General features: G+C 39.4%; 1 protein-coding gene across 1 annotated transcript in view; it reads right to left on the reverse strand.

Annotated features, from left to right (window-relative positions):
• The window catches only part of TBL1XR1 (transducin (beta)-like 1 X-linked receptor 1), a 59,078-nt gene extending 38,962 nt beyond the window's left edge, over nt 1-20,116 (reverse strand). Inside the window, exon 1 of the mRNA XM_010192600.1 lies at nt 20,052-20,116. The gene's annotated coding sequence lies outside the window, so the exon portion shown is untranslated. The remainder of the gene's footprint in view (nt 1-20,051) is intronic.
• Nucleotides 20,117-20,377: the final 261 nt, after the last annotated feature.

The raw sequence follows: 20,377 nt of genomic DNA on the forward strand, positions 1-20,377 counted from the left end.
ATGTGAACTTTTGTACATCTATTGAGCAGACAGGTTTTTGAGCTTTATTATGCTGTGCATTCTTCAGATGAGATACATCTTTCAAACACTAAAAGAAAGCAATGCAAGAATGAAAGAACTGGAGCAAAATGACTTGCTTTTTCAACTGTCCTACTATTCTTCATGCATGGAAGACAAGCTTTTTTTTTTTGCTTTTTTTTTCCTTTTTTTCCTTAATACTTTGTAGCATATGTCCAAAGAGCTGATGTGTATTGCTATTTTTTTCCTAGATTGCTTATGTACTGTCTATCACTGGACATTACTTGTATACATTTCTATACAGTTACTTGGTCAGACTATTTTGGAAACAAGACACTGAAATTCTCATTCTTTCTATGTGAGAAAGATTCCAATTCTTTGGCCTGATCATAATTCCAAATACTTGGCTTAAAGCCTCTAAGCTTTATAGGTATATTTTCAGTAAAAAAATCATACACAGGAATGGTTTTTACCAAACTGGAGGGCAGAAGCATTTCATTTTATAAAGGTTGCCTCCACCAGTATTGTTTCATGACTGGTGTTGCAAATTCTATAGGCACTACTTTGCATATTCACTAAAAATGGTCTCTGGAGCTTGCATCTCTTTTTCCTAAAAAAGCAGCCTTCAAAGCATAAGCCAATCAAAAGCATTGTAAAGTTGGCCTTCTTTCTCATTCCTGAAAATCCTCGATTTTGCCATATTAAAAAAAAAATTCTCCATATTTTGCTCCTTATCATTCTGCACATAATCTCTAGAAAATTATCATATAGCAACAACCCTCCTCACGATCCCCACCGCAGAGCAGAGGGCTGCCACACACTTCATGAATGCGAGCACAGAAAATGAGCAGCCTTCATCTCCATTTACCCTCATTGAGTTGGTGCCACCGTGTTCTCCCAGGAGAAAAGCGTCAGAGCTGCAATGCTGCAAGCGAGCGCAGAGAAGGACACAGAGATAAGGTCTTTGCCCTCGCCACACTCGGGCTCCAAGAAGGCAAGAGCAAAGCTGCCGGGCAGTGACCATATCTTGCAGGAGCCTCGGCTCCCTTCAAATAAAGTGGTACATCTAGGATGGAGCACACACCTCAAACTGGGCTTTAATTTGCCTGGGTATTCATGTAAAGATAGTGGGACTTGGTCCTAAACTGGACCAAAAGCAGGTTATATCATAATTATGTCATCTCTAATTGAAGTCTGTATCACTAAGATAGAGTCTCACCATCTTGGGACAAACAAAGTCACAAAGTCAACTGCACAACTCAAACCACGCATACCAGTGCCTGCAGTCCTGCTCCATGCAAAGGAATTAGACAAAGAAATAAGAGTCTGTTTTCCTAAATTACGGAAGCATTGCAGCTGTGTATTGCTAAACAATCTAGTTTATTAAAGGCAACAACTGTCAAAATCTATACCAACTAATTTGTCGTGCTGCAATTTTATGTTATTGGTATCTTGTCATAATCTGACTAATGCATGCTATCGCTTTCTAACCATGCCTATAATTGGTTTCTTGGCTGTACAGGCCTAAAGATAGTAATCCAAAACATCTTCCAATTACACTGAAAAATATGCATGTTTGTGGAAAGTTATGTTACTTAATTTTCAGACTCAATGGGCCTTTAATAATTAAAGATACGAAAGTTTGCTGAAAGACACTAATTTTTGGTGCTATGCAGAGAGTTACCTGTTTCTGTAGGAAACTACCATATCGAGACCTATAAATGCTGAAGAAGCACATATGGAGATATTTATGGAACACCAGACAAACTCAAGAAAAAGGTCAAAAAACTCATTCAGATGGAAAAATATACTCCAAGTCTATAAAAAAATATATTCCAAGCCAAACAAAAACCCCAGCTGTTAAAAAGTCCCGTACCTCAAAACTTATGAGGGTGTGACAGTTACTCATGAACTTGCTTATTTACTTCCAACAGATACAACTGTCTCTTGCTCTGGCTGCAATCCTTCATGGGGTGTTTGAAGTTCCTTGGATTTGTTGGTAGATTGGCAGCAGTTCAAAACACAAGAATCTGTACAGGAATCATTGCTCAATATTCCTGGAGCACAGTGTTCGACAGACGCTTCCACTGCAGTACCAGCACTGGCATACAGGTAATTTTTAAGATGCTTTAAGTGTTGTGGCCTGCTATATAAGTACTTTGACAATTACGCTCTACTATTTTTGATAGAAAAGATCAACAAGTAAATATTACAAGGACAAGCAGGATTGCCCAGATCCAGATATGCTTCTTAGTAGAAGAGAAGACATTGAAGTTGCCACTCGAAACACAAGAGAATTATTGTAAATTTTAAAACAAATTAGAGATTATTGTTTTTTTAACTACTACAGAATTTTAACCTGCCAAGACTTATAGACAAATTTTAAGTGTGCAGCTTATGATGGATCCTTATTATTACAGTGAAATCAACAGGACTACGTTACGTACAGGACTATATAAGCACATGGATAGATCCAATATCCCCTGAGTCACATGAACTGAAAACAAAAGCAAGTACTGTCCTGCAAAGAGAGGCAGAAAAATACACGGGACAAAAGCTGCAGAACAAATCACTGACAGTCAAACACACCTCAAACCGACTGTGAAATGAGAGAAATGATGCTTCAAGCATCCTGCAGAGTTTAAACGTGGGCCTCGTCATCTGCCTGCACATACAACTCTTACCAGCAGAGCAGGCGCACGCTTTAGTGATGCCAGTTCTTTCTCAGACCACCATGAACTGGACAAACGCTACCAGCTGCATTTTATCAGTGGAGAATAACTGAACCTTAAACACTTCTTGAAAGGGCCTGGATCCCAAGTGATGCCCAAAACACCAATCGCTCCAACTGAGCTCGCTGCATCTGTAACACAAGTTGGGTTGGTTCTCTGCTCAGAGCTGTACCATGCACAGTACATAAGAGCTAGGAAGAAAAACAATAAACATCATCTTGAAATGAAAATCTTTGGATCTCTACAAGAAAATGGAAGTAAGAGGCCTGCTGCAGAAAGTCTGCCTGTCCTTAATTGTTTCTTTTACAATTACAGTGCTATGAACTACACTGAAACGCAGGCAGAGACACAGCTTTGGGGAGACTGGCAGTGGAGAAAAACCACAGAGAGCTCATCACCTTCCAAAGGACACTGGCAGTTGCCAGGAGGGCTGTGAAAGCTCAAAGCCCTGATGATAGAGGCTCAAAGCCTCTATCATCAATAGCTGTGCCCTCCAATAAGCAAACAGCTATAGCACCCTACCTGCCAAAGCACAGGGTATTAAAGGCAGAAAAGCACGCTCACTTGCTGTTAGGCATTTGGCACTAGTGAGGGTTTTTCCCCATACTTGCAACAAATGCTGAGAAAACCTTACTGCAGACGATGCAGCGTGTGGTTGGAGGTACCGCTGGTGTTTGCACTAACAGGTGAGTTGCACAGATAACAGCCGGCAGGGTTTTAATCCAGCAATGCTTTGTAGGACACAGCTTAAACCTCCTAGGACAGCTGGCTAAATGAATAACGTAAACTCTATAGACAGTGAGAAACAAGCTTTGTTCTCCATCAGCTGAGTGCTCACAGAGTTCCTCACACAACAGGGACGAGATGCAAAGGTGACGCACACAAATTCCCCAGACAGGGATACTGCAGCACTGCTCTGTCACGTTTAGTGGTATGCATTTAAAATTGTTTAGCTATGAGACAAAACAGACCTAAAAACATCAAGCATATGCAAAGTATAATGCATCTCTCGCATAATCTTCCCACCTTATTATAAATTGAGAATTCATTAAAAGGACAAGTATCAAACATGCTTATTAATTTACAGATGAGCGTAAGTGGGAGAGAGAAGGCAGGAAGCAAGGTGAACAGGCAGAAGAGATACAAACCTATGTGGAAATTCTTCCCATCAGAGCAAACCAGAGCATAACATCTCTTTGGTACAGTAACATGTGTGCTGTGAGAAGCAACATGCACTTGAATGCATATTTTATTTTGATCCCAAAGAATCAAGCTTCTTCTTGTGAGATGTCCTTTCTTATTTTATTCCTCTTCAGTTTGTCTGTGAGCTACCCACTTCCAACAGAGGCTAAAAACTGCCTTGTGGTTTACTTCACGCACCGGAAAATTTTAGGATTCACAAATTAAGGTTTTATGTAGGCAGTGCATCATTGGCTTTCCTCTTAGGCCTTAGTTCAAGAACAAGGCATTTCTTAAAATAGTTTAAGTGCCATTACTTGGAAATCACCATCCTCAGAAAATGGTTTTGAGAAATACAACCAACTTTGCTTTCAAGCTTTTGATTGCAAAGTCATGTAAGCGTGAATGTTACTGAAGCAAAAGTTTCAGAATTAAACATATATGCAAAGAAGGACACACAGTATAGATGAATAATATATGCCTATAAATAAGCAGAAAAATAGACTTAAAATAGCCACATAACTATTAATTAGTTATTAATATTAAATCTCTGGTCTATTTCCCTTCAAAATAGCAATTAGCCACCCACTAGCAAAATGTCAATTGCAAAACAAGAGACTATATTTATAGTTCAACCTACTTTGAGTTTTGAGAGACATGTCAGCCACTGCTACATTACAATACCCCTATTGTACGCCTTCCCAAATTAACACCTAACTTTCATTATAGGCAACTAAACGTATAAAAGTCATATTGGATTTTAATAGTCTTTATTACATCACATGAGCTGCTGCAAACATTTTTCCATATAGAAGTCTATGCAGAGAGAAAGAAGAGTTGGACACTGGCATGGACGTATCCTAAAAGGTCCTGTGCAGCAGCAATGCTGGGAGGAGAGAGCATCCAGGAGATGGTAATAAGAAATTCTGATTTTATTATTTCCCATCCCGAGACCAGCTTTGATTGCTACTACTACAAGCAATGCATCGTGAAATGCAATGCAATGTACTTCTCACCTTTAGACTGTATTGACATAGAAGAGTTGCCAACAAAGGGGAAACAACCTCTAACGATTTATCACGTCAACCAGGAAGAAAGTGTATGCACCCTCAGAAGATACCCAGTACCAAACCATACTGGAGCCACACCAAGTGTCCCACAGTTTTCTTCTGGTTTGTGTATGTGATTTACATTGAAAACAGTTATCTTCCCTTTCTCCCTGCAGATACTTGGCACTATTCTGCAAAAAAGTGGAAAAAAAGAGCATCCTTCAGAGATGAAGATGGAGAGCTGGTAGGAGAAACCCTGGAAATACACACTAAATTGCCTCACGCCTTCTGCTGAAAGAGAAGCAGGACTAGTATTTTTGGTTATGTCTGCCATACAGAAGACACAGAAATAGAGAAAAAAATACATAGAAACAGTTCTTTAAACAAACTCAAGACTAAGGAACACCATCTCCTCAACAAGAGGTGACCTGTGCTCACATTTCAGTGAATAATAGTCTATTTCACAGTTTTATAGCACATTAATTTGGAATAGGAAATGTCTGAAGACAGACTTGAGGAGAAACACAGTAAGCGTTGCTACTTGTCTTTCCTCTTGGTATAAAAATCACATCACTTTCAATCAGCTTGCAGGAACACACTCTTCTTAATAATGCCTTTCACAAAACTTCCTTATACAGTTATCTCTTATTCTTGTAAAAAAGAAAAAAAAAAAACCCCCAAAAAATAATCCTCCTAGTCTTAAAATTTGCACAGAAACAGGGGGCCCTGTGTCAATTTCTCACATATTTATGCATACCAAAGTATTCCTACAAAGAAATCAATTGTAGCTGTAACTAATTCTGCATGTTGCCGATTCACCTTTAAATCCATGGGGAGTGAAGAGAATCCTGAATTATTAAGATCATAATTTGCTCTTTGGGAACAAAATTGTCTATGTTTTTCCATTTCCTAAATTTTCCTTTTATCTTAAAATTCCCTTTAACATCACAACTACTAAAAACTAGAGGAGTCAAAATTGAGAAAAAGAAACAAGAGCTGCAAGAAGAAACAAAATATGAAGCCCGCTGGGATCCAAAGCCACTTTCATCACATGGGATATTTTTATATCCGTTGTCCATTTTATTTCTTCTAATAACTGTCACACATGTAAGCAGGAAAGCTGTGAGGTATTTTAAAAGGAGATAAGAAAGAAAAGATGAATGTGGTCCCATCCATCCCTTGCTGGGCTTTTCCTTTATATGTGCTGAAAATATTTAAACCCTAAGCACATCGTTTACAAAATTTCAGGATTAGGGTAGGCTTGACCAGCTAAGTGCAAGTCTCCGCTATCAGCAAATTCCATTCAGGCAATGGCTGTGGCGGGATCAGCATGTCTTAGAGCGAGGAATGACAACTGGAGACCAACTATTGATAAGCAAATTTGCCTCTGTAGCTCTAACACCACAATCAATCTCACACCTCCTGCTTTGTATCAAAGGAGCACCCAGTCAAGGCCTAGCTCATATCTTTTGATTTCTCTCCTATTCTGAATCAGTTTACTGCAACAGCTTATCATAAAACTTGCAAACACTATCAGCAGAAGGAAAATATTATTTTCATTTTAAAATTCTTTTTTAGTTGTGCTTATACTGGACCAAAACTGGCATTACAGAGGGAAGGACATATGACAGGATTTTTATGTTTTAATTATTCTTAATAGAAATAGAGATTGAGTTTAGAGGTTTGGGTATATTACGGAGATGAATGCAAGTGGTTTTCTGGGAAGTCCTGGCTCATATGCACCACTAAAAAAAAATCCACAACAAAAACTTCTTCAAATCACAGAAGAACAAGCCAAAAGCAGACACTTAACCCCTACCGCTGGTAGATGAACACCCATTTCTAAGCACTGTGGCTTCAGATGCTTATTCCATACCCTACAGGTTCCCTGCCGCTACCAAGGGCTCCTTCCCACCAGACAAACTACAGTCTTCACGGTAAATCTATGTATGTCTCTTGGTAAAAGAATCCCTCTCAAGGATGCTGGTGAAGATGCCTTTCCACTGACTTTAACTGAATTGTAATTATTATAACTGAATATTCTATTATGCAGCCACAGAAACAATAAATCCTTTGCTGTTGTATCCTTCATGTGAATTGCAGTTAAGAAAAGATGCCATACATTACAGTAAGAAAGCAGATGTGGTCATTCAGTTACACCACCTCTCTGTGGATGAGGAAGAGGGAAAAGTGTGATTCAGGCTGTGGAAGGCAGAAGAATGAGGTAGCATTATAAAGTGACCATGGATTTTACCTTTGGCTCCTAAATCTGCTAGACTTTTAAAATGTTATTCAAAAAACATTTTTAAAAATGTTATTTTCTGTCTCAGGTGTAGCAAAATTGCCTGCCAATTCAGAATAGCAACACTGGGATGAGAAAGAGGTTCACTGTAGATATGCCACAACATTTATTATTGAAAAAAAGAGCTCATTTTGTCAAGAAGAAAACTGAGAGCACTTGTGTCTCTAAGGCTCAGGGCAAGCCCAGGGAGCAGGATTTTCTCTCTATTGTCCCCTACCCTCCCAGGGGAGAATTAAAAAAAGGGAATAGAGAAAGAGATGCTTCACACAAGGTTGGAAGTTAAGACTGTAACAAGTTTAACGAAAAACAACAGGGGAAAAAGGAAAAGGGAATTAATAAGGGACAAAGGATATTAAACCATATACAAAACCCAATCCCCGTAGTCTGAAGTGAAAGTGTCTGAGCAGTGCCTCATCACCACTGTGACTCGTCACCCAGGGACCGCAGTGGTGCCGGGAAGTGGATCGTGGTGGATGCTGCCGAGCACGTGGAGCCAGGCCCAGCCATCCCAAGATGCAACAGGAAGCAGCCCAGGAAGCCAGGAAAAGCCCTCGAAAACCTCGGGTCTCCTCGGTTTTTTATAGACTGTGGCCAGAAAGAGGAGGGAACAGTACTGATCTCTGACCCCCCAGGGTCCTACAGACCTGTCCTTCCCTTTCAGACTGTTAACCCTTAAACCATAACTACTTGCAAGCAGTTAAAGGTTTGTAGGGATTTCTAGAGCTATTGTGCTTTACATTTATACGTACATACATACTATATTTTTAATAAGTGCTAGAAAAAGGTAATAGCAGATCCATTTTTGTTCCCTTTTATATTAAGGAGCAAACTATTGAAGCGCCAACTACCCTGACAATGCAATTAAAACCTGACTCAATTTCTAGACACAAACGAGCCATGTTTTTCACAGCACACTGATACATAACTAAATTTATCCTTATCTGCCTTCCAGGACTTGTAGAGAAGGACAAGCCACAAGTCTATGCAGAGTTTCTATCTCTTATCTGCACTGCAAAACAGAGAATGAGTGAGTTACAAGCCTGCAAGGCCAGGATTATATAAAACTGAAAAACCTCTGGTAGTCATCATCTTTACTATCCGAGTATAAATCACAATGTGTGTTGATACAAACCCTTGTAAAAACTCTGTTGTGGTTATATGCACTCGGATAAAATGGAGCTGCAGAAAGAGATCTACAAAACACACACACAATTTTACTCATTTCACTTAAAATTTTCCTGTTCTGTTTAAGGCACCTCTCTTTTTGCTCAAGGAATTTTCACAACAATTAAAACCAGACATTATGACCATTATTATTACCACAATATATTTGACTAACAGCAGCATCCAAAAGATGCTTTTTCAAGATGGGGCCCCACTGTTCTAATGTTGCATAAACACTTAAGAGTTCCTGCACTGAAGAGATTGTAATCTAACCAAAGCAAATAAACAACATAAAGGCAAAATGTCAACAATAAAAAAAAAATCTCCTGTGCAGGACTTTTGCAGCTTTGTTTTATTATAGTTTGTTTAGACCATCTGCTACTTTTTCCTACTGACAAAAGGTCTTCCAGGTAGACTGCATTACTGCTGCTGATTCTGCCCTCCTAGCACATCCCCCTAAAAAAATAAAATTAAAAACTCAAGAGATTACTCTTCTCTGGGAAGCAAAATCCATTGAAGAGTCTTTTAAGATAATGAGAGTACTGAGATGTAACATTCCTGAAAGTGCTGGTTGTTTCTGAGCTAGGATAAATACAATGTTGAATACTGCCATCTTTATCTAAATTCAGTAACATCTTCTCTGGTCAGTGAAATTAAATATTTGAAGTACGGAACAAGGATTAAGTGCTAGCCTATGGTTTATGTGCAGAAAAAAAATAGATAAGGAGCTACATAAAAGGCTATTCTGTGACTGGAAAAAAACAACTGATATACAACTAGTGAGTTGTACATCTACTATAGCCTCCAACTACAGCCTCCTATAGGCAGGTCCTTCCTCATCCCCTTGGCCCTATGAACGCTGCAGAAATGCAAGCACTGAGCTAGAGCAGAGCCCAGCAAGCAGGAAAGTGCTTGGAGGGAAGAGGCTGAGAGGAAAGGAAAAAGCATCCCAGGAACAGGCAATTTTTCTACTCTTGGCTCTGGCTCTTGTGCTGAGCGAGGAAAAGCCTTAAACAGCTGAAGCTCCAGAAATTTGCAGCCATTATCCCAATGTGAGGCAAAACGTTACACAGGCACTTCTGCCTGTCTGGGAGTCTTTCTTCACTCAGCAAATATTTAGTAAAGATTCCCAAAACAAATTATTTTTCTAGGTGTTACTAAAGAATCCATACAACTAGCCTAGATTTGGTTAGAAGTGATAAACAGATGCATTTCCTACAGTGAAGTCCACGCTTTACAGATCTTACAGTCACTTCTCTCATTGCAACAGGAGAAAGCAAAAAAAACCCCCACATTTCAAAACGCTTAATTTGGAGGATTTTTCGGCATTCACCTATTACTACAGAAACAACCACCCTCCTCCCCCTTTCAGCATATTCCTGCTTTTCAACAGCACTGCTCTTTTCTTTTAACCCATGAAATCTTTCTCGGAATACACAGCAAGTCAGGGAATGCTTTACCTATTGACAAATCCACCATACTTAAGGAATATAAGTGTTTCATCCACCCAATTCTTCAACTAAGCTTCCCAATTACAGCCCTCTTATCACAGGATTTTAACATATGACAGCAGAGGCACAGGATACCATGCTGAATTTCAAGTCGAGGTAGCCATGAACTTGCTCTTCAAATGCCCTGAAACGGTGCACACAGTAATGCCGTACTATCGCTTCTCAGCTCTGACACAGTGTGCAGCCACTGCTTGTGTAAATGAGGCACAGCACTATCTTCCAAATTGTCCTAAGTGATACTCAGTTCCCATAAACCACCCGAGGAAGGGCTATGAACACCTCTCACCGAGCTGCCATGTTTCTCCCACTTCTGTTCCCAAACAGGCCCTTTTAGTTGACCTCTAGGCAATTTCCATGGGTGCAGCCAGCAGAAAGATGTAAGGCAGGGCTAGATATTTTAACATACAATTATATTAAAATCATGTGTGTGTGTGTATATGTACAAGTATTTTTATATTTACCTCTCTCTCTACTCTGACATGCATTCATTTTCCAATGCAAGATTCCCAGAAAGGTAGCACTGTCCAAAACACTAACGAGACGCTGCCAGGGCAAGGAATAAGGAAGCAAATGCGTCATTCAGTGACGCAGATCTCCCCTGAGATCTCCAAGCTCCTTTCCCTATCCAGAGCACTGTGCCTGCAAACCACTGTGGATCTTCCACCGGATGAGTTACAAGTCACAAAAAATATGTGAAACAGTTATCTTTGCTTAAGCTGCAATGCTTTTTCTTCAAAAGCAAGCACTGGGGTTCCTAACATATGAGTCTTGCGTAGTTGAAATCTTTTTAAGTAGATGTCATCTGCCGCAGCTGTAACTTGGCACTTCCAGTAACTCCCTGCTCAAGCTTTGCCTTTGCTGATGTTTCTCCAGGCGTTCACTGTGCAAAAAGTCCCAGGTCAATCTTGGGAAGACAGCAGAACCTCAGGAACCCCAAACCCAAGTGTTTTTTCCACAGGCTTGCTATGTATGGATGCCACCAGTTCTCTTTGTTACATATGTAACACTCCTTTTCAAAGCATAAATTTAAAGACATTTACAGAACAGATTAAACTGTTTTCCAAAACAGACAAAAAGTTAGCCCAAGATCTGCTATGTGCTTGTGAATCTGCTGAACTATAATGTTCATATTCACCATACCGTCTCCTCCCAGGCGTCCCTACAGAAGGACGTGATTTATTTCTCTATGTGTCAAACTTGCTAATCTGGCAAAACAGAACACGGCTGAAAGATCACTGATGTCCTCTCCAGGTTACACAAAATTAAGTTTTCTTATCTTTCAAAGACAAAACTCGTTATTTCACAAACAAACTGCTTGTTAGGAAGACCACTGGGCTCCCTGCCTTGAGCCCAGTCTGTATCTACAAGTGTCCATCTCAAAACTAGTGATGCTATTTTGCCTCCCATTATATTATGGGAAGATTATCCCAAAATCTTACTCCCCAGAGGGATGAGATATTTTCTAATTTTTCAGCCTGAATATACAGGCTGAATATATATCCTTGCCAATATGCATGTCTCTCTGTCTCAGTGCTATCTTCAATATAACACAGAAAATAGGTGCCAAGCACTCATGTATCTGGAGTATTATATCCCCTCTCAGACTTCACGTTACTGGGATAAGCCAAACAACCTTGCAGTGTCCTCTTGTAAGAAAGACTCAGCTCTTCCTTCCTCATTTCCACCGTCCTCTTCTGTTCCTGCTGCACTTGACACCCATTTCTTGAACATGGTCTCAGTGTTACACACAGGGATTTAGCAGTGCTGCCTTGCACATGAGCAGTATTTACACTTTACTGTTTCTACTATTAAGTACCCCTCCACCTCATAGACCTTAGGATACATTTTTTCAGAGCTGCAGGGTACTAGTGAAAAGATACCCTTTGATTTTACTGGCTAATATACTCAAGTCTTTCCATGTCTCGGTCATTTTCAAGAGACGAGCACCCAGGATAGGGTAAAATTCACAGCCATCCAGAAGTGCACAGCTGTGCTCTGGTGATGGAAAATTTCCACTCGACCCCTAAAGGTCATCCAGCTTTTGTTGTATGATACTCCACTCCTCACCCATACTGACAGCACCTCCCAGCTTTATGTCGCTGGTGAGTTTGACTGCATGCTCCTACTTCTGGTGCATTAGTGAATGCATCAAAGTCAGGCCAAGACCAATTCTAAAGACAACTTCCTTCAGGCCCAGCACATCCCCTGTGAGCACAAAATGGTGTGACCTCCCTTTAACATGCTCCCTATTCACCTCACAACTTTTCTACAACATTTCATCAGTTTTCTAATGAATAATTTCCAATGTATTGCTAGAGCAGGCATCATAACAGAGTCTAGACACATTAGCACTAGTGTATTCTTTTGTCTAAAGCCAAAAATTAACAACTTTGTGAAAGAGAGACAAAGCAGATCTCACTATAGTTGTCCATGAAGCCCACGTGCTTAAGTCTTGTCTACTGTAATTATAAACATACACACACACACACACATAAACACACACAATACAGAAAACAAACCCTCCTCCAGTTCCTGTACAATGCAAAGCCACAGCTCCTATGACCTCCAGACACTGGGACGTTAGGACTAAGATATTTCAGATGATGGCAATAATGTTATGCCCTGTAATATTCATTCTTTTTCCAAATATGCTACAATCCACATGTGACTCCAGATGACTGAAAAGTACTCTGATAAAAATAAGAAGCAGTAATAGTCCAAGGGGTCATGCAACTGCCACGACACAGTCATACTGCCAGACAAAAATTGGTAGTTTACTTAGTCTGTGTTAGGAGAAAAAAAAAAAATTCAAATGAAATACATGGAAAACCATAGAGACAACCCGACACACATGAATAAAAAGTTAAAAAAATAACTAAAAAAAATTAGGCAGTGCTTGTTCCTGTAGGCTATGAAGAGGCAGATATGGTGAGAAACTTCAGTCAGCTTTGGCAAGGAGACTAGTAGAACAAAGCTGGATGGGTCACTGAAATGGACTTTGCTCCACAACAGCTGATTCACCATGGCTTTCAGCTTGAGGCAAAAACCAGGACACACAGTGTGACACGCTGACTGGTTGAACCAGGAATCCAGTAAACTGCAGCAGCACAGGAAATACCTTAGCAATACCTAAAACTGAAGGATTCAGCACAAAAGGAGATATTTTTTAAAATATTATCTATTGGGTTTTTCTTAGAAAAAGCTAAATATAAACTGGACTAGGCTAGTGGAAAGATAGGTCAACAATGTGTTCTTAGCTGCATTCACATTCACAAACTCAGAAGCAAACCAGTTACTTGCTTATTGCAAAAAGCATTAAATCTGTAGGAGAAAAGGCAGTACTGACCTTGCCTAGAGAGCAGCACCATTTGCAATGAGCCCCTTCTTGGTTAAATGCATTTTGATGGCTCATTAGTAGAATAATTTTTTCAACTGTTGCAGGGATAGCTGTTATAAATGCTTTCTATGTAAATTGGGTTCCATGCAACTAGGGTGGAATTCCAGCCTTTTCAAATGCATTTTAATGTGAAATGCTGACATCAAGTCTTAAGTTCATTTGATTATTTTTTCTGTTTATGTTATTAGCAATCAGTTTTTCTGGCACTCTTTTGTTCCAGTTCAATCATTCAGTTGAATTATTTGAACTCCTGGTGAACTGCACCAAAAAAAAGGAAAATTAACTAATGCCTCATTTGATCTTGTGACCATAAAACTCTTGTTTTCATTCCCTCTTTAACCTTTGACCATCTGTATTTCCCCTTAATTTGTGTGTTATGTACCTAATAGTTTTAAATTTGTTTCTTTTATGCGTGAAAAAAGAATCCACTCTGACAGTTGATCAGCCCTCTATTCATGTTAACTAACGCTGATTTTATTCTAGATTCTCATCAACAAGCACGCAATCGCTTCTTCATAGTCCATGAAGCCACACAGGTGCATGCAAACTGACTTACTGTATTCTCTTTACCAAAAGTGCAAGGCTGCTTCCCCAAAAAGTGGTGACTATGCGAACAGAGAAAACAAGTTTACAAGAGTGTAATAGCTGATTCTGTAAAAAGCTCATTTGGCAGTTTATTACTTTAATAAAGTCCTCTCCTTTTTCATATTTTTATGATGGTCTGGAACTTAATTTATGCTACTGGGTTTATGTTTTGGTTTTTTGGTTTTTTTTGAAACGGATGTCAAGCACCTGAATGCATGATAAACATTTCTAAAACACACAGAGACCATAATGAAATATGGTCAATCTACAGCCAAAAGAAATTAAATAAAAGGGGAAAATCTGATTAATATCACTAACGAGGACAAGCATTCCAATCATGGCTCACATGTGACGTCAACACCCTCCATTTGTGCGAATATTAAAGTCATGGAAGTGGATCCTACATACACATGCTCAATATCAGCCCCAGAAGGATTCAGACCACTCGTCTTGAATAGTTTCTTATACCACTGAAACTAAGGGCAGCTTTTACTTTTGTTGACTTGAACTAATATCAACTTTCCGTTGACAACAAGGAAACCAGGATGAAGCCCTTATGATACCAGTGACATTAACATGGTCGTCAGTGAAGTAAGCCCTGCTTTTCTCCAGAAGGGCCTGTCCTTAGGTTTTCTCTACAGTATCCTACTTCACGTACACCTAATAGCCACTTTAATTTTTAATACAACAAACTTAGTCACTGTCAAGAACATTTTACACTGCATTTCTAATTATTTCATATAATAGAGCAGGGAAAGGGTCATTTCAGGTTATTTGGCTGCACCATGGGCATATGGCAGTGAACCCAGAGCAGAACCATAAAATCTTCCTCTCCTCTAAAGCAGATGGCATGCTGATCAAGTGAGATCCACTCTAATGCTAGCTGCACTACTACTGCTGCTATTAACTACTGAACCAAAAACAGAATAAAGTAGTAAAGACAGGAAAAATCAAGGCAGGGGAGGTAAAGGGGGAAGATGACCATAATTCTGTAACATAAGACAACCTATTGCAGCAGAAACAGCCTCTTTTCAGGCGCATTTAAGATTTAAAACCTAGGAATGGCAACAGGCAAGGAACAGCACTAGCCCTCACCCTGTTTTAGAGACTGTTACCCCAGTCTGAGATACTGGCCCAGCTCCCTTTGCTCTTGTGATTGCACTGGGCACCTGCCAGGACTAAATAACCTGGCTGCTTAGATAATTACCTATTTATGATTCTGCTGAGAATTCTTAGTCAAAGCTCATTTCAGAAATGTAAAATGCTTAGAGACTCAGCAGAGAAAGTTCTCTTGCAAATGCTACTTCAAAACACCACTTTTGACAATTTTTAAGGACAGTAGTTTCCCTTTCAGTTGATTCATTCAGCAGTGAACTTTAACTAATGGTAGAAAAAGGAGGCAAGGGGTATTTTCCTTCTGAATCAGAAAGGGATCTTACTAGTGTGTTCAACTTGCTTTCTGTAAAGAAACAGAAAATCTAAAAAGCCTTCCAAAAATGGATCAGAATGCCACAGTATATAAGATTTTTAACACTTATAACAGTATGTGCCCTACAATACCACACAGTTTTCCTTCTATAACACATTATTAGCACTTCTTCTTCAACACATATACCACTGTATCAGCCAATTCATGCTGATTCAATAAACACAACTTATGGATGAACACTAAAATATAATTGTTCAGCTGTAACCAATTATCAGACAAAATCCACTGCACTTCGCCTTCCTTCATTGATAACAGCATCCACTGATTTCAGAAGGTGCAGAGCAGTCCAAAATTTCACTTAGTTGTCACTTAGTTTAGACTACTTCAGAAACTGCTAGAAATAGATTTTCTTTCCTTCCTTTTAAAGCTGTACTCCATAAACTGTACAACCAACAGTCTCAACAATAGTTTTCATGAGTACTTTTAGGCCCTACTGTTGAAAGTGCTTTCAAGCTTGGTTAGCTTTAAGCACACGAGTACTCCTTATTTATATCTCAAAAGAACTATTCCTACACTTGAAGATATGTGTATGCAAATGCGTATGTATGTGAAGAACAAGGGCCTTAGTCTTGCAGGGTTATTTATTTCGAAGCAGGTATTTGTGTCTCTTGCGGCCAACATCTTAAGTACTGTCAAGTTCCATAAACTTGAAAGCAGGGGTTCCTGTTCTCAAGTATCATGAAAACCAACCTTCAGCCTCACCATCTTTTGAAGGTCTGCCCAACCACAGATGTTCTTTCACGGATACTTATAGTTGCGAGATGACACTCAGCTCCTGTTCAAAGAAAGTCAATTTTGCAATTTCGGTGCAAACCCTAGAGCTTGCTGCATGGACCTCCTGCTGTCCTGGGCAGGCACTGGCAGAGGCAGGGCTTCCAGGCCTCTGTTTCTGGGTGCAGGCTCCTGCCCTCTCCCTTGCTTTTCTTCCTCTGCAGGAAACCATTTTAACAGAACGGACTTGCAGATGAGTAACCTGGCAGATAGAGCAGCATTTGGATGGGTTTAGCTGTTGTGGAACCACAGGCTAATAGTTACATTCATTTATTCCTTCAGCTGCCTTCTAAGGAGTGGTAAGGTCACAGGATGATGCTACCGAAGGCATCACAAAGGGGCTCGAAGAAAAAGTCTTGCTGCAGTCCTGGGGAAGTTTTTGCAGACATCTTCCAATCCCTTCACTGAATGTCGTTTTTCGGAGTGACTTCTTCATCAGCTTCTCCAATCATTCCTGCCATTTCTGAGCTAAATCTGCTGGGCAGATAATAATGTTGAAGTGTTGCACTCATGGAATTTCCTGGCCCAAGACTTAGTGCCTGCAGAGTTTTTCTCCTATGGCAAGTCTCTTGCGTGTGAACAATTGATGTAACACATAATGGGTGTGTTACACCTTCAAAACACAGTATGGTACATTCACCTAAAGGTAGACAGCACTGAAAAAAACACCCTACTTTGTATTCCCCTCAAGAGACCACGAGGACGTGACTTAGCTGTCCTGGAGACTAAGTAACTTTGTGCTCACTGCTTATCCTCAAGACTTTGCCTGTGTCAGCGTGTAAGAAATGATAACATCCTCCATTTGCTTCTGCAGGAGAGCTTTTTAACTGCTCTGTGTGTTAATCTTTGTCAGACTAACCAGGCAGTAAGAGATGGAGCCAAGAATCCAGGCATGGCGTTTTTCAGGATGCCTCTCAGAAGGCCACAGCGTTGCCTTTCTTGTTTGATTCTTCCATGGCCCTTTTTGGTTACTTCCTGCAAAATTAAATTCATTGCAACAAGCTGTTGTATGATAGTCATAGACAGGTACACCCCAGCTTTCTGTGACTTCCTGGGTTTTGCACACTCATTTTTATGTAATTATAGATATACACATACATGCGTATGAGTCTTGCTTCAATGACTTGCAGAAGACAGAAAGTCAAACTGTTTTGCTTCTAAAACTTGCAAGAGAAGCCTTGACGGAAAATATAAAGTAAGCTACCTGTTACATACATAATAAAAAAATAATTTGCTGAAGTCTGTGAAAAACCCGATGTGATCTTTTGCTTAGGCCAAAAGTCCAGGACTTTTGATTTTTATTTCCAACACATTCATTAATCCATGTGACTGTGGATTAAGTACCCAGTTATCAGCCTCTAAATTAACCTCTGAAATAATAGAAAAAGTAGCATTATACACTAATTTTCCTTTACTTAACAGGCTATTTTTGTTAAGCCTTTGCATCTTTCTTTTGGGACTCTGAGGAACACTACAGTTGACTGGAAAAATGAGAAAGAGAACTTACATTGACTGAACACAGCCATACTCTCTTTTAGTAAACTATACTACAGGATAAAAAAAAATTACAAAAAAATTGCTAACAATTATAATTTTAAGGAGTAACTGATATTTTACCCTGTTTAGTTATCAGTTAACTGATCATATTATATATGATGCAAAAAAGCACATCTTTTAATTACTTTTCAAATGGAAAAGCAAAGGAAAAAAGAAAAAAAAGAGGATGTGTAACTTCTGTGTTGTTTTTTTTAGTACCAAGAAATGGAACTGACAATCATGATTTAAAAACAGATCAAAAATGCTAGTATAATTTCTCAAGAGAATCAGAAATGAATTTCTGATTCAAATATATGTATCGAACATGGGTCGCCAAGTTAAACTAACTCCTGTCTGGGAGAAGAATACAAACTGCTTTTTTCAGGCCAACCTCTGGCCCATGGTTTGTCTACAAATATCAGAGAGAAAAACAACATAATAAGGACCTATAAAAGTCTTTTTTTACTTTAAGCAGGATTAAGTTATGATTACTTTTGGGATGATAGAGAATGTGTCTAGCTTGCCTCTTAAATCTACATTCAAACTGTTTCAAATTTAATTAAGAGGTGAGTAATTGTTTAGAAAGCACTAGAATAATAAAATAAAACAACTTATAGCACAAAAACAGCCTTTAAAGGAAAGAGCGGGGAGTATTTCACTTCACTACAAGTAACAGTTGAGTATGTTTTATGATCACTCTAACAACTAGCATGCCCTTGAGACTGTGCAATCCTGAATTTCTAATATAATTTGTAGAGGGAAAATTAGGACAAAATGCAGTAACATTTCAAGTACAGACTCTCAGTATTTTAAAATTTTATGAAGTTTAAGGACTAGGTTAATATGGAATGACTCATGTTTTTAAGAGAAGCAGTAATACAGACCTGCACTTTAAAATTGTAACTGAAAACACGCTCAACTAATACAAAATAAAAAGTCAGAGTAGATTTTTCTGAAGAAAGGTCAACAACAATGAAAATTTAGCAGTAATAGGACAGGCTGAGAGCACTGCTAGTTTCAGTTTTGGAAAGTTAAAAACACGAGGCTAAGAGACCAGGTAAAAACAACGCCTTCACACTCAAATTTGTTCCCACCAGAAATTCATCCCAAACCAATGCAAAACAAATTTGCAAAACAAACCAATTCCCAGTCTAAACATCAGGCTACTAAATGATATCCACGCTTGGTGCAGATCTTCTGATTTCAGAGTTGTATTTGCTTTACTTGGTGTCAAATACATCCCACACTACATTTCACTCCATGATGTCTTCGAGCGTCAACAGAATTACTCACTACGTTTCAAAGTAAAGCAGTTCCAGCCAAGCCAGCTCTCTTGGAGTGTCATTTTGCTCACAGGGCAAAGACAGTGGAGTTGCAAAGGCATAAGTGAGGGTATAATTTATTTACATATTTCTTAGATCCATGCCCACACGCAAACCAAAGGAACCCAGCTCAGCTCTCAGATCCCAAATTGAGTTTTTCAAAGCTCGTGGTTAGAAATACCATCCCTTTCACTTCTGTACGGAGCACAATGACCTAGAGATGCTTGAAACGCAAAACTCAGGCTGGAACTTTACACATTTATTTCTTAAGGCTAATGCTGCAATTACCATTCTTGTACACCACAATGGACAACACAAGATACCAAAACTGCTTATTTGATCAAAGCTGGAGCATTAAGTTTCAGTTCTTCTCCAGTTCTCTGCCTTCCGTCTGCACAACTACTATCAGAAAGTGTAAGTAAAGTCTGCAAATGCAAACTTCCAATAGTCTGTAACACGGAGTAATATTCCAGAGATGAAATAAGAAGATTGCATTAACCAAGCCCCTTTCTATAGGGCCTATGATTTTAACTTCATTAGTCTCATGCCTGTCAAATGTGCTGAAGCAAAATACACGTGACACCGCATAGGTATTTTTTTAAATAGGAGAAGCTGTTAGGACTGAAACAAACTGCAGAGAGAACCCAGTGGGGACAATGTGGCAACTCAGCTCGGCTTCAGCTTGTCCCAGACAGGCTTTTGGCTGAAAGAGGAAGCAAAACCAGCTACCATCAGGATGAGCTGTTATTGTCAAGTCATACTTTTTGCTTCAAAATTAACAAGCTGCCCTGCTTTCCACTGGATAAAATCCAGATACAATTTCAACATTTTTATCAAACAGAATAACAGTCTAGCTGTTTCTTAAAAAATTAAAAATAGTCCACCTGAGTACTAAAAAGTAGTTACTCTAAAAATACTATTTGCAATATCAGACAACTTACAGTATACCTGCAGGAAGGAACCACACCACCTTTGATCAGTTGAGAAGATACTTACCATTGGCAGTGCATTGATATGCAGAAGTTTTCCTTTCAGGTGCCTCTTGGCACAGCACGGTGATGCTGACAAGGAAATAAGGAGAGAAAAAAGGAAACATTAATATTTATTGTTTTGAAAACAGTGGTGTTAACACAATGAAATGTTATCAAGTGTGGGCCTTCATGGCTCTTGCTGTTCAAGGAGGTGAGCTATTGCCAGTGGATTTGTCCGCAGCCTGGAGCAGCAGCAATCAGGCACAGCAGAGCACGCAGAGACTGGGTTTTGCATAGATCCTGTCCCTACCCACATCACAGCCTGCTCCTGTGGGGAGCCCAAAACACAGA

Source organism: Mesitornis unicolor, unplaced genomic scaffold, assembly GCF_000695765.1.
Source record: "Mesitornis unicolor isolate BGI_N332 unplaced genomic scaffold, ASM69576v1 scaffold44109, whole genome shotgun sequence".
In the NCBI taxonomy this organism is placed as follows: Eukaryota; Metazoa; Chordata; class Aves; order Mesitornithiformes; family Mesitornithidae; genus Mesitornis; species Mesitornis unicolor.